The 12,167-nt window shown below is 39.5% G+C and overlaps 1 protein-coding gene across 3 annotated transcripts in view; it reads left to right on the forward strand.

The window, feature by feature from the left end:
- The first annotated feature begins 9,436 nt into the window (after positions 1–9,436).
- Positions 9,437–12,167, forward strand: part of Wdr37 (WD repeat domain 37) — a 171,004-nt gene continuing 168,273 nt past the window's right edge. For all 3 annotated transcript variants that reach the window (XM_089253993.1, XM_089253995.1, XM_089253994.1), the window contains exons 1-2: positions 9,437–9,642; positions 9,782–9,808. The gene's annotated coding sequence lies outside the window, so the exon portion shown is untranslated. The remainder of the gene's footprint in view (positions 9,643–9,781; positions 9,809–12,167) is intronic.

Genomic DNA, 12,167 nt, shown 5'->3' on the forward strand with positions numbered 1-12,167 from the left:
CAGACGTCTGGAAAAGTGTGCAGACTTCTCAAACGTGAATTCATTGGTAACTTATGGCCCGAAATACGGCCAGGCATCACCTTAAAATGCTGATTCTGGTTCTATGAATTCATGGGTTCTCCGTGGGTGAGGGCTTTCACTATTGGCAGTACGGAAAGTAATGAAGTAAAAAAAAAACATGCAAATGAAAATAAATATAGAGATTTAGCTAAAATACTTTTTTTCAATTACTTAAAAAAATTTCCTTCACTTTTCCATTGTACAACATGATGTATAATTTGTGTGTGTATGTCCAGAAAAGAGATGCACGAGACATTTTTGTCTCAATTTTCATGGTGCATGCAATCAGTGTGTGATCTCGTTTATCGAATCATTTTTTCTTTCATGCACAAGAATCATTGTTGAGATTCGTCTTTTGTAAATATAGAATGCTAAAATGATTATTCACATGCGTTCTGAAAGTAGTAGCGGAGGGGGTTTCCTGGTGTTTTCGACGATAACTTCATGGTCATTGGCGTACGCGGAGGAAGGGGGTTCTAACCTCCTTGAGCCAAAATTGTAGTGTTATTTTGCAGGAAAAAACGTAAACCCCCCCCCCCAAGAAGGGAAAAAAATCTGAAACCTCCCCCTCGAGAAAATTTTGCGTACGCCTATGCTCATGGTGATAATCAAAACGTTGTGTATCTTTTCTTTTTATTTGCAGTCATTTATGTATTTTTTTCTTCACAAATTCTCCCTCACACTGTCAGAAGTCATTGTAAAACAAACGTCGAACCATTTCTCCTTCGTCTCTGAAACTCAATATATATACAGCATCTCATTTTACTAGGATGTTTTTTTTAAATACATGTTTCTGTGTCTGTGTGTATTTGTTTATTTATACTTATGTTGAGCTTTAATTTTAATTTTGGTAATAACTCTGGAATAAACGATTCTGTAGTATGTTTTTATTTTTTTTTTGTGGTATAAACTTCAGATAACAAAGCTATGTCATTATTACATTTATTATTTTTTGTTACATTTTACAAGTTTTATTCTCTCAGCGACTTTTTTTTTTTTTTAACTACACTGCTCAAAACAATTAGGGGAGCAAGCAAAAAGTGAAGAAAACCGTGCGAGACAGCCACGTATTGGCATACAATGGATAGTACACGCGTATCAATGCGCAATACAGAAAAAAGACGTAAAAAATTAATTTGGAATTAAGCTTTAATTCTTTGAAAATATGGAAAAAACATGAAAAGATGATTTAGGGCAACAATTTGTTACATGTAAACGATAAAAAAAAAGTACTGTTTAGACATGATGCATGAGTTTTAATAGGGCGTGTGGTCTCCTCGAACAGCTAAGACTGCTGCACACCTGTTTGCCATGGATGCGATGAGGTTATCGATCAGACTTTGGGGAATACTGATCCACTCCTCAAGAAGTGCAATCTGCAAGTCTCGGACAGTAACAGGCGGCCTTGGTCGCGCAGCAATGCGTCGTCCGAGCATGTTTGGGACATGCAGGATTCAGGTCAGGAGAGCACGCTGGCCATTCCATACGCTGTATTGTTTCAGCTTCAAGCATGTTCTCCACCAGACGAGCTCTATGCGGACGGGCATTATCATCCTGGAAAACAAAGGAATCTCCAATGGCTCCAGCGTAAGGGATGACATGAGGTCGCAGTATCTCCTCTGCATACCTTCGGGCCGTCAAAGTGCCATTCCGAATGATATGCAGGTCCGTACGTCCGCCTATGCTGATTCCACCCCATACCATCCAACCAGCTCGTCTGTATTGTGACCTTTCACGAACGAATGCGGGGTTATTTCGAGTGCCCCTGTCCCTCCATACCAGAACACGTCGGGTGTCACACTCCAGACTGAATCGGGACTCGTCTGTAAACAGCACTTGGCTCCAATCATGTTGCTCCCAATCTCGATGTTCAGCAGCCCATCTTCTTCGGGCCGCACGGTGGCGTGGGGTCAACGGAATGCAGACCATTGGCCTACGTGCATAGAGCCCTCCCTCATGAAGCCGATTACGTACTGTTTGGCTGGACACCCTTCGTCCTGTTGCCAAGAGCAACCGTCTTTGCAGCTGCGTAGCATTCTCTGTTCTGTTTCGACGGGCTGTTAACCGTATATACCGGTCATCAGTTGCTGTAGTGGCGCATGGCCGACCTTGCCCTGGTCGACGTCTAACATTTCCTGTTTCTTGGAATCGATTCCACAGCCTTGCAACAACACTTCTGGTGACTCCAACAGCGTCCGCGACACTACGTTGTGTTTGTCCAGATTCCAGTCTGCCTGTAACACGCCATGCCATGGATTCAGGTAAATCACGTTGTTGAGACATCCTCAAGTCACCTTGTCTCAAAAAAAAAATACTGCGCAATCGAATTTCACAGTTACGGCTGTAAAACAGACGTTTCTGCAACATCCCGATTTCTGCTCTTATCTCCTTTTTCTGGTTTTTGACGTCATGAACTTTGATTTGCATACGAAGTTTTCTTCTTCCGTTTCCTGCTAGGCTTTAAATTATGGATGATTCATTTTATGTTACTTATCGGTATACATCTTTGCGTAATTTTGTTAAAACCATGTGCTCCCCTAATTGTTTTGAGCAGTGTACATCGATGAGACTATTGATTGATGTTTTTATCCCTTTACACGGCATAATAGCAATAAGCTTCCTTATGATTTTCAGCAGTAAATGTGTATAAATTAATGAAAAGGTAATGGGTATAGAGCATGGGCGGAGATACGGGGTGGCAATGCCCCCCCCCCAGCGTTAAAGGTGGAGTCGACTAATCTAATGTATATATTTATATAGGAATTGACATCATTATGAACGTACCCCCCCCCAGACTTCCAAGTCTATTTCCGCCTATGGTATAGAGCAGCTTTTTCAAAGTGTGCGTCGGTGTTTCCAGGGGCATCGCCACCCTTCTTCCGTTCCACTCTCCTATTCTTGAATATGTATTACTGAAATATATGCTGCTCTTCCGCTATGTAGATGTAGTATTGAGAAAAAAAAATATTAAAAATAAAAAACTTTTTTTACGAGCCGTGATGAGTCATCTCTTTGGCCTATAATATTTAGGAAAATAATCACTTGGTGTTCTAATAATCATCTAGGCTGTTTTTTCCCCTCTGCATTTTGTACCTATTACTTTGCTTTTAAAGTGGTATGTGTACGAAAATTTGACAAAAAACAGTTCCGAATTGAATTTGAAATCTAAAATTGTCTGTGTTCGAGTTTTTGTTCTACCTGGACTGGAAATATATCTACAATATTTTAATATAAACAGATGAAAGGCATTATATATGCTAATGTTTTGCATATATAATGTTTTTCGCAAACCGCTTGTTCAAGTGTCTTTAAACATTGTTTCTCTCTCAGCACTGAGGTGATACATGCTTTGGCATAATTTTTTTAAAGTAAAATGCTGAGAAGAAATTTTGTATCACAAGATATGGGTAAATTTTGGTTATTTTTGCAAAAGGTTCCATGTTGTTTAAATTAATATTCGAAAACAAATGACAATTAAAATTGTCAAAGCTTTCGTTCAATTGTATAAATATATACACAGAATTTGAGAAAAAAAAATTAGTTCCTGAAATGAAAAGAAAATTTTTAAATGTTTTTTAAAAACGAGGATGTTTCTCGTAACGTAACGTAAGGGAAATTTCTGGCAGTGCCTGTCATTTTTTGACACTAGCTGCCCTCATAACAGGCCCGCGGGGGGCCAATGTAAAGGGAAAGCCAAGGGAGAAGTGAATGTATTAATGTGAAGTGCGTGTTGTAGGGTCAGAGGCCGGGATAAGGTCTGAGTGGGAAACCCACTGTTAATTAAAATTAATTAATTAACCAGGAATTAAAAACTCAACATGTCTGGAGAACTTGTTAGTTATATTACTTATTAATATTTCGGCAGGAAAAGTGAACTGCTCTCGTGACGTCAGCTACTCTGCGCCATGGTCGCACTGACGCCTTCATATATTAAGTGTATTAAGGAGTTCTAGGTCGCACCGACTCATTCGTCGGCTGCGTGCCTATGTTGCTATTGGCTGAAAGAAATTTGAAAATACATGACATGCAATACATTAGAAAAATATTAGTTTTTAGGAGAAGAAAAAAGAGGAATAGTATTAGTATTATTAAAAAGCAAGGAAAAATAGAGGGAGAAGATTTTTATTTTATTTTTCAGAGCCATTTCTGAAAATTATCAGAAATGCCTCACATTTTTTGTTTTTTGTAGAAAATATTCTCGAAAAGATGGTGAAAGGGAAATGAAGGAAAAGATAGAAAAAATTTCCGAAAGTTTAATTTCGGATAGTTATGGGCTTTTAATTGCCCTTTATCGCTCGCTACTTCAACGCAAGCTGCTCTGAAAATTTTTCAATGAGCGAGATGTAGCCCAGCTTCCTTCTTGCACTCCTGAATTATGCTCGTTTGTGTTTACGCGAGCTCGTTTTCATTATATTTTGCATGAATAATTTAGCTAGTTCGAAGATTTCGTTTGCTGGACTGTCGCTTGCATTTGAGATATCAGAGTCCGGGTTCGATGCTACTTCGTCGCGTTCGCTTAATCCGGGGTCTCTGACATTCTTATCCGTAGCTTGAGCGTTCATCTTTCCGGCCTGGCTCACGGTGGTCTCTGGGCTTGTCGGTGCTGTTCGCTGGCCTCGTCGCAGCTCCTTGCCAAGTTTTTTCGCGTCTTGGTCAAGCTATCTCGGAAGTCCGTAACCGACCAATCGCGTTCTTTTTTTATGTCGTCTCATTTTCTCCGAGTAAAATTTTCTGTTTCCTCGCGTGGAATTTCCTCCAGACGCTCCGTGGGAGAAATGTAGTGTTATCGTAGGTTCTCCGGGATTTTTGAACTCCGCGGGCACGATGGGTTCACTGTCCCGTTTTTCGGTGGGAAGGTTTTCTTGCAAGTTCCGTGATTTTTTTAGTTCTTTTTTATAAGCTTCGCAGCCGCGGTAATTGCTGGTGTGGCTTTTTCCACAGTTACAACAGGTCGGCGTGTCTTTACCTTTGACATTTCCGCACTGTTTTACGTCGTGATTTTTTGCGCACACCATACACTTTTGGGGACGCTCGCATGCGTCTCCCCGATGACCCCAGATCTGGCGTGAAAAGCAGATATTTATCGATGAACGATTTGGATTTCTTCGATATCTTTCTATCGATATATCGATTAAGAAGAGCGTTTTTGCATCGAGTATTCGCTTCGATTGCGGGTCGTCTGGCAAGTCGACCTTCCATAGAGGTAAAATTTTTCCTCCTGCTCTTTTCCTCTGGGATCGAATCTGCGAGACTGCCAAAGGCGTAAATCCTTAGTCCATGAGTTCATTTTTTAGGTCGTCTGCTGGTAACGCAGAAGTTAGGTCTCTCATTACAACACTGAGGGTAGGGGCGTCCGACGTAGACCGCCTCGTGATTTCTGCATCACTCGTTTCAATGAACTCGAGGATAGTCTCGTAGTCCTCCGTGGTACTAAAGTCAATTTTGTATTCATCGCGCACAATTTTGGCTTTCACCGGTGCACGGCACTTTTGGCGTATCTCCCGGGATATGCTTCTCCACTGACGGTCAGCTCGTGCAACGATCGTGAACGTGCCGCCATTTTTCCCTTCGTGTGCCGGCTGTTCGCTGCCGTTCTCCTTTCCGGGATCACTGTGCACGAGCGGGTCTTTTTCGTCGCTGCTGTCACACGATTGGTACGCTGATACTGATCCGTCAGGGAGGGCGTTGCTTTCTTGGGTGACATCATCGCCGGTGTTTCCGTCGACGTTTCCATCGATGCCGTTCTGGTCTCGTAGGCCCTCCTCACATGGGTAAACTGAAGTTCGGCAACTGATAAGAGAAACCGTCTCCTGAAGACCAGTACGTATATCGCTCTAGACGGCCTCACACGAGGAAATTAGCGTCTTGGCGACAAAATATCGAACGCGACTCAGTCACTTGGCGACTGGCATGCTAGTCGCCGCCAACTTTTGTTGAAGAAACTAGAAACTGCCTTTAGCATTCCTTCATATTTCCGTCATGCGAGTTTGGACTCATATTGAAAAACAATCCAGAGTATATATATATATAATGAGTTATCAGTTGAAAGGATATAATGAAATTTCTTCAGAATTTCAGTTCACAGGTAAATACAAGATTTCTTTATTTAAATTGATATTATTTTGAAATTATAATGAAATCAGGGGCGTCGGAATTGTTTCGAAACTGTGGGTGCTCATCTTTAGTTTTATATCGGAAAGTTTAATTTCTTAATCAATTCTGGGGTGCTCGGATCCATGCCACAAATTACCGTGGGTGCTTGAGCTTGCACCCCTGGCTCTGACGCCACTGAATGAAATGGTAAACCAGGACTCATTTCAACCTTTTTTTTTGGGGGGGGGGGGGCAAAGAACATACTGTATATGTACATATATATACTATTTCTAGTGTATTTTTGAAAGCCGGGGGGCAATAGCCCCCTGATCCCCCTAGATGACGGGTCTGTGGTAAACGCATGTGCCCACCACTCCCCCGCGGGGGCGATTTCAAAAGAAGATGGAGCGTCACAAAAATTAGATCTGGTAAAAAATTTGAGGAATAACCAAATGCATTTGCCAAGTAGGATCTCAGAAAAAAAATACATGGCTGAGGGCCCCCATGATGCTCTTAAGACTGCCCTGGATAAGAACCTGCGGAAAATTTCAAACTACTGTCTACTTTTACATGTACCTAAACAAGCACGTGTTCCATAGGGATGGTCCCTGATTTTCCCCCTTGCTTGGAATGTCTAATCTATATAGGTCACGTACACGCACATCTGTGTGTGGGAGTGTTCGGGGAAAATCATTCCCTGAAACATAAACAATTCATGTGTTGTTTGTCTCTAGTTTTGTCTATAGTTTATTTTTTGCCTCTCGGAACCAGCTTTCGTCGTTTCATCTCATGAAACTACTTAAAATTCTGCGTGACAATATTTTAACTATTAAACAATAAAAATATATTAAATCCAACATATATAGGTACTGAAAGGCACATTTATAGAGGAAAAAAAGACGATTTTTTTTCCAAATGAAACGAAATTATACTAAAAAATTATTTAATTTTTACCATTTTATTGTCATTTCAAAATGATATCAATTCAAATAATGAAATTTTGTATTTACCTGTGAGCTGAAATTCTGTAGCAATTTCACATTTAATATAAATTATTTTTCTTATTTCTTTGTTTCGATTTTTCCTAACCCGGTTAACAAGATAGTACCGGAAGATAAGAAGGAAAACTATAGACTGTGCTGTTTTTACTCAGTTTCCCGGGCTTTGAATATTTTTTTAGTAGCGCCGTGTGAGGGAGAACGTGCAACTCGACTCGTTCTAGTTTCCCCGTGTGAGGAGGGCCGTACTCCTGCCGGTTGTTCGTCGCCTTGCGTTCCGTCGGCTGGTCCCGGCGTGGGCGTGGCCTGGTCATCGCTGCTTGCACGCGATTCGCTCGTTGGCGCTGGCTCATACGGTGGGTCAGGGCTTCCAAGAGCGGCGGTCTCGGTGGCATCGGCATCTTGGGTCTGCTCACCTCGATTTTTCAGATATTCAACAATCTTTTTCAGGGCCTCTGTAGTTTTCTCCCGATCCTGGGTGACAGATTGGAAAATCCAAATTCTTCGTCCTCCAATTTTTGCGGCGGGTCGGTTTTTCCTTGTTTTTGCGGACCTTCCGGGGTTTCTTCCGGGATGGTTGGGCTCTTCCGGGTTCACCGCACTTGTTTCTTTCGAAAGGTCCATTTCCTTTGGTTTGGACGTTTCTGTATCTTGGGACGTCTGGGCTCCGGGTTCCTTAGACCTTGGGGGTTCCTTGGCGGGCTTCTTCCGCATGTAAGTCGGGATTTCCTCCCAAGTCTTGGCCCGTTCCCATATGTCCTTGTTTATTTCATTGAAGTATTCAGTCCATATGTCCTCGTTTCCGTCGTCGAAAAAACAGTCGTCACCGCCCGATCACGATGATTTGACTTATGTTCCATCGTAACGTTTGTTTGAATAGAGGTACTTCTGGGTCATCTGGCTTGTCATGAATAGCTTGGAAGTTTTCCATGGCCTTTCTCAGAAATTCATCACCCGTACAGTAATACACCTCTGTGTCGGGTGCGTGTTTCTTGGGTGTGATTCGCTCCAACAGTTATAATGGTCCTTGATGGTGCTGAGGAAAGCCAGATTTGCCTTGTTGAGGTCGCCGTTGCGCGCCTTCTTCTTGCTATGTAACGCTGCAAGCTTGGCCCATCTTTCTCTTTCACCATAATCATCAAGAATCACGTCGTGGAGAAAGCAAACAGGTTGCTCTGCCAACTGTTTCCTGGGTGCCATATCGAATCGTGAAATATTAAATTAAAGTTTTGCTAAGTCCGACTGAGTACGGATCGTGTTGAGAACTAAGTTAAATTAATTCAACATATCACTGTTGGTTTTTTGTTGTAAGATCCGACTGAGTACGGATCGTGCCTATAATTGCTATACTATTCTAGCATATTGATTTTAGTCTATCATGATAAAATTTTAGGAGCTCATCAGAGCGTGCTTCCTCTCTCGTGTCTCACTCGAGAATCACGCGCTTCCTGATGTTTCTCATAGGAAAGCATGGGAAGCTAAGGTTTTGTTTGGGCTTACTTGGTCCCTTTAATAGAGCGACCACTGGCTTCATCTGGCAACCCTGATTCCCCAGACTTTCTCAATGGACGCGCTGGTCACGTCATCTCCAGTTATTCTTTCCTCCATGCAGGATGATCCCCATATAAATCAATGTTAAAATTGCCGATTTTACTGTAGAAATGCGGAAATTAGTGGGGTTTTCCATCACATCAATAATTTTAAAAATTGAATTCTCGACTTTCGAAATATTGAGTTTGCGTAGAGATACAAAGCCAAGAAAATTAAATGTAAAACAATTAGCCGGACCCCTACTTTTCAGTTGTATCTCTTCCAGTGACTATACGTCCCGTATTTCCCAGGACAGTCCCTTTTTTATTCTTTTGACTTTTTGGCAAAAGTGTTCCTGTTTTTACCGATTTTCTACATGACATCTACTTGGATTTTTATTCTTTATTGAAGTCAGAGTTTGAAACTATTTTTCAACTCATAAATTATATTATGATAATTACAACTATAAATATGAATATTAATCTCTCACATTTGTCTTGGTGAACATTTTATTTCTTGGAATTCATTTTAATCCACTGCAATTTGCTGTAATGCTTCATTTCCTGCCATTGTGAGTTTTCCTTAATTTCAGCAATATTTGGCAACTTTGTTCACTTTTTGGTGTCATTCTTGGCAATGTCCTGTATTTTCCCGTATTTGCAATCCCAATTTACCGTATTCTCTTGAGAAAATATGGTCAATTCAGTTATTCGCGTTATTCCACTCCAGCTGTAGTCCTCACAATATAGCGGCTCAGGCCGTGTGAAAGTCGTGAAAATGTTATTGACATTTATTTTTAGATGTGATGTACAATTTGAAAAAAATGATCGTATTTAGATTTCAAACATCATAAAATAATTTAGTCAAAAAAATAATTTTCATCATTTATATTATGAAATTAAATAAAAGTATTAAGATTCACTGGATTTGCGTATACATCCCTCTGTGCAGCTATTTTGAGGTGAAAAATTCTGAATACAAAAAATACAAAAACATTTCGAAAAATCAAATTATTTATTTATTGTTTTATATGATAATTATTTGACTCAAAAATATAATAGTTGCATGTAATAGTTTTTTTTTTTTTTTTTTTTTTTTAGCAAATGTGGAGAGTATTGCCTTGAAAGGTAAGTTAATTTTCGATATATTTTACAGTCAGATTTCTGCTTTTAAGGTTTTCACTCTTTACTGATTGTGATTCTCGTCTGTCCTTCGGAGGGTGTCTGTAATATTATGAGGTTACATGTTTAGTTGTGGAGATGATTTAGCTTTGACCAGGTTTTATAAATTTGCTGTTTATATTTATTTCAAGCTTGGAAAATGTTGCGGTGTAAACTAATTTCATTAAATTTTATTTCAATTTCTTAATTTTCATGTATCAAACTTCCCGAGCAGAAAAACATTTCGATTCCTGAATTTTTATTCACATACATCGGGCTCAATGTATGGTCCCCATATCCTCCAGCAGGGCCCTAGGCTGAGATCTTTCTTAGGCCCCAGGTGACTTGCTGGGCCCTTTCTATATTAAATTTATGGTGTGAAAGAACAAAATATGAAAGTTGTGCTTAGTTGGAGCCCTGTCAGTCCCATCTTTGTAGCGGGCCATGGCTCAATGTGGTTTTTAATACCCATGAAAACATTAAAGACTTTAATGTGCTGTAGTGAGTTAAATACAGGTATTCCTTGCTTTAAACAATTAATTGGTTTTGCAAAATAATCCTGCAAGTCAATATCACTGAAGTGAATTGAATTTAACATGGGTAAGATACGGACGGATATGGGATCTTCATATGGACAAAAAAAGTGCTTTATTACAGCAGCTCCCTAAAAATGAATCTCCAAAGGACCAAGATGTATTGCCAAGGTAAATTGTAAAATCTTGCCAAATGTCTATTTTAGTATAGTTTAGTTACATTTATTGTTATGTTACAGTCAAATCTTGCTACAACCATGTTCTGCAGACCAATAAAAAATATTGTGAAGAGATTATGGTAAAATCAAAAGCAGGCTTGACAAATCCTGAGTGCCAGATTGCAGTTGAGACCAAAAAACTGACATTAATGGCACTTTTATTTTATCTATCAGGAGTCTTAGAGCAGTACAACATTATCGGAAATTATGGCATCTTGTCTGCCTGCACAGAAAAGAGTCTCTAAGGGGTCAGACAAGTCAAAGAATAGAATTACTTTTTGACAGACTTCGTCAGAAAAAAAAAATGTTTGACACTTATGAAATTTTGCTGGTGACTATTTTTTTTTTTTAATTTGTCAAACCCTAATTGAGAGGCTACTCCATTGTTTTACGTTTCACGCATCATTGTTTTTTATCTCTCATTTGTACTTTTACTTCCTTGTCATGAAAAAACCAATTTTATCTTATTTTTGTATACGGTCATTTGTTTTGGCACAGTTTGACCTAATTGGTCCTTGCACCAATAAAACAAAAATCCAATCTAGTCCTGATCGAGAGGCAACATTATTATCATATATCACAAATTTATGCGTTCATTGACATATTTTCCAAATTTGTGCTGAAATCTTGGAGAGTATAAAAAAAGCAAAAATGCAGAACTTTGCTGTTTAGAAGCGGCGATAAATTTTAGGTCCTGTGGTCTAATTAGCCCTCGCGTGCAGAAAGTGACCATGGTGTGACAAAAGTCATCAAATGATCCGAATCGCTGTTAGTACCACCAGAAAATGTTCTTTCAAGTATTTAGTTTCAGCAAAAAAAATTAAAAGATTAGTTGATTAATAAAATTCAGTTAAATGCATTGTCCCCATTTTCCCATTCAGTAAAAATGCTTACTGCATCACACTTTTGTGTGTTGTAACACATAAAAGTGCGATGGTATGGCTACTTTCTGTGTAATACCAACAACTCCATCAACACTTTCGGTGATCACGACTATGAATCTGTTGTTACAGAGTGCCAAACCAGCATGGATTCATATCTCCTTCATCATTGGGATCACCTTAGCGAGTAGACATTAATTTCTGCTCTTTATTTATATGTTTAAAAAGTTATTTTTTTATTTTTTCATGATCATGTGGTTCAAAGCTGATGTTATTAATTAGACCAGTGTTTCTCAAACTTTTGTCATCTGTGCCTCCCTCCCCCAATTCATGGTTCATTTGTGGCTCTCCAGAATAGTTTGGTAGATATTTTCTCATACAAAAGAACTACTTCAAAGCATAAACAAGCATAAAATCAATATTTCTGGCTCGCCACGACCTCACTCACAAAGGTGACATTGAATTAGATCATGGGGGAAAGGGAGCTTTCCCCATCATCAAAGACGTGTGTGATTGATATAACATATATATATATATATGTGTGAAAAAAATTGCCATTATCGTGCCCCCTGCAGACTGCAGAGATAGACTTTCAAGTCTATCTCTGCCTATGTATTTGGAAGACCTCAGGAAGAAAAAAAACAAGTAAAGAGTTATAATTAACGTAGTGAAGCTAACTGTTGTTAGCTATAAT

This window comes from Pholcus phalangioides, unplaced genomic scaffold, assembly GCF_987345545.1.
Source record: "Pholcus phalangioides strain wild (caught in Gottingen) unplaced genomic scaffold, Ppha-v1.0 ptg000039l_1, whole genome shotgun sequence".
NCBI classification, from domain to species: Eukaryota; Metazoa; Arthropoda; class Arachnida; order Araneae; family Pholcidae; genus Pholcus; species Pholcus phalangioides.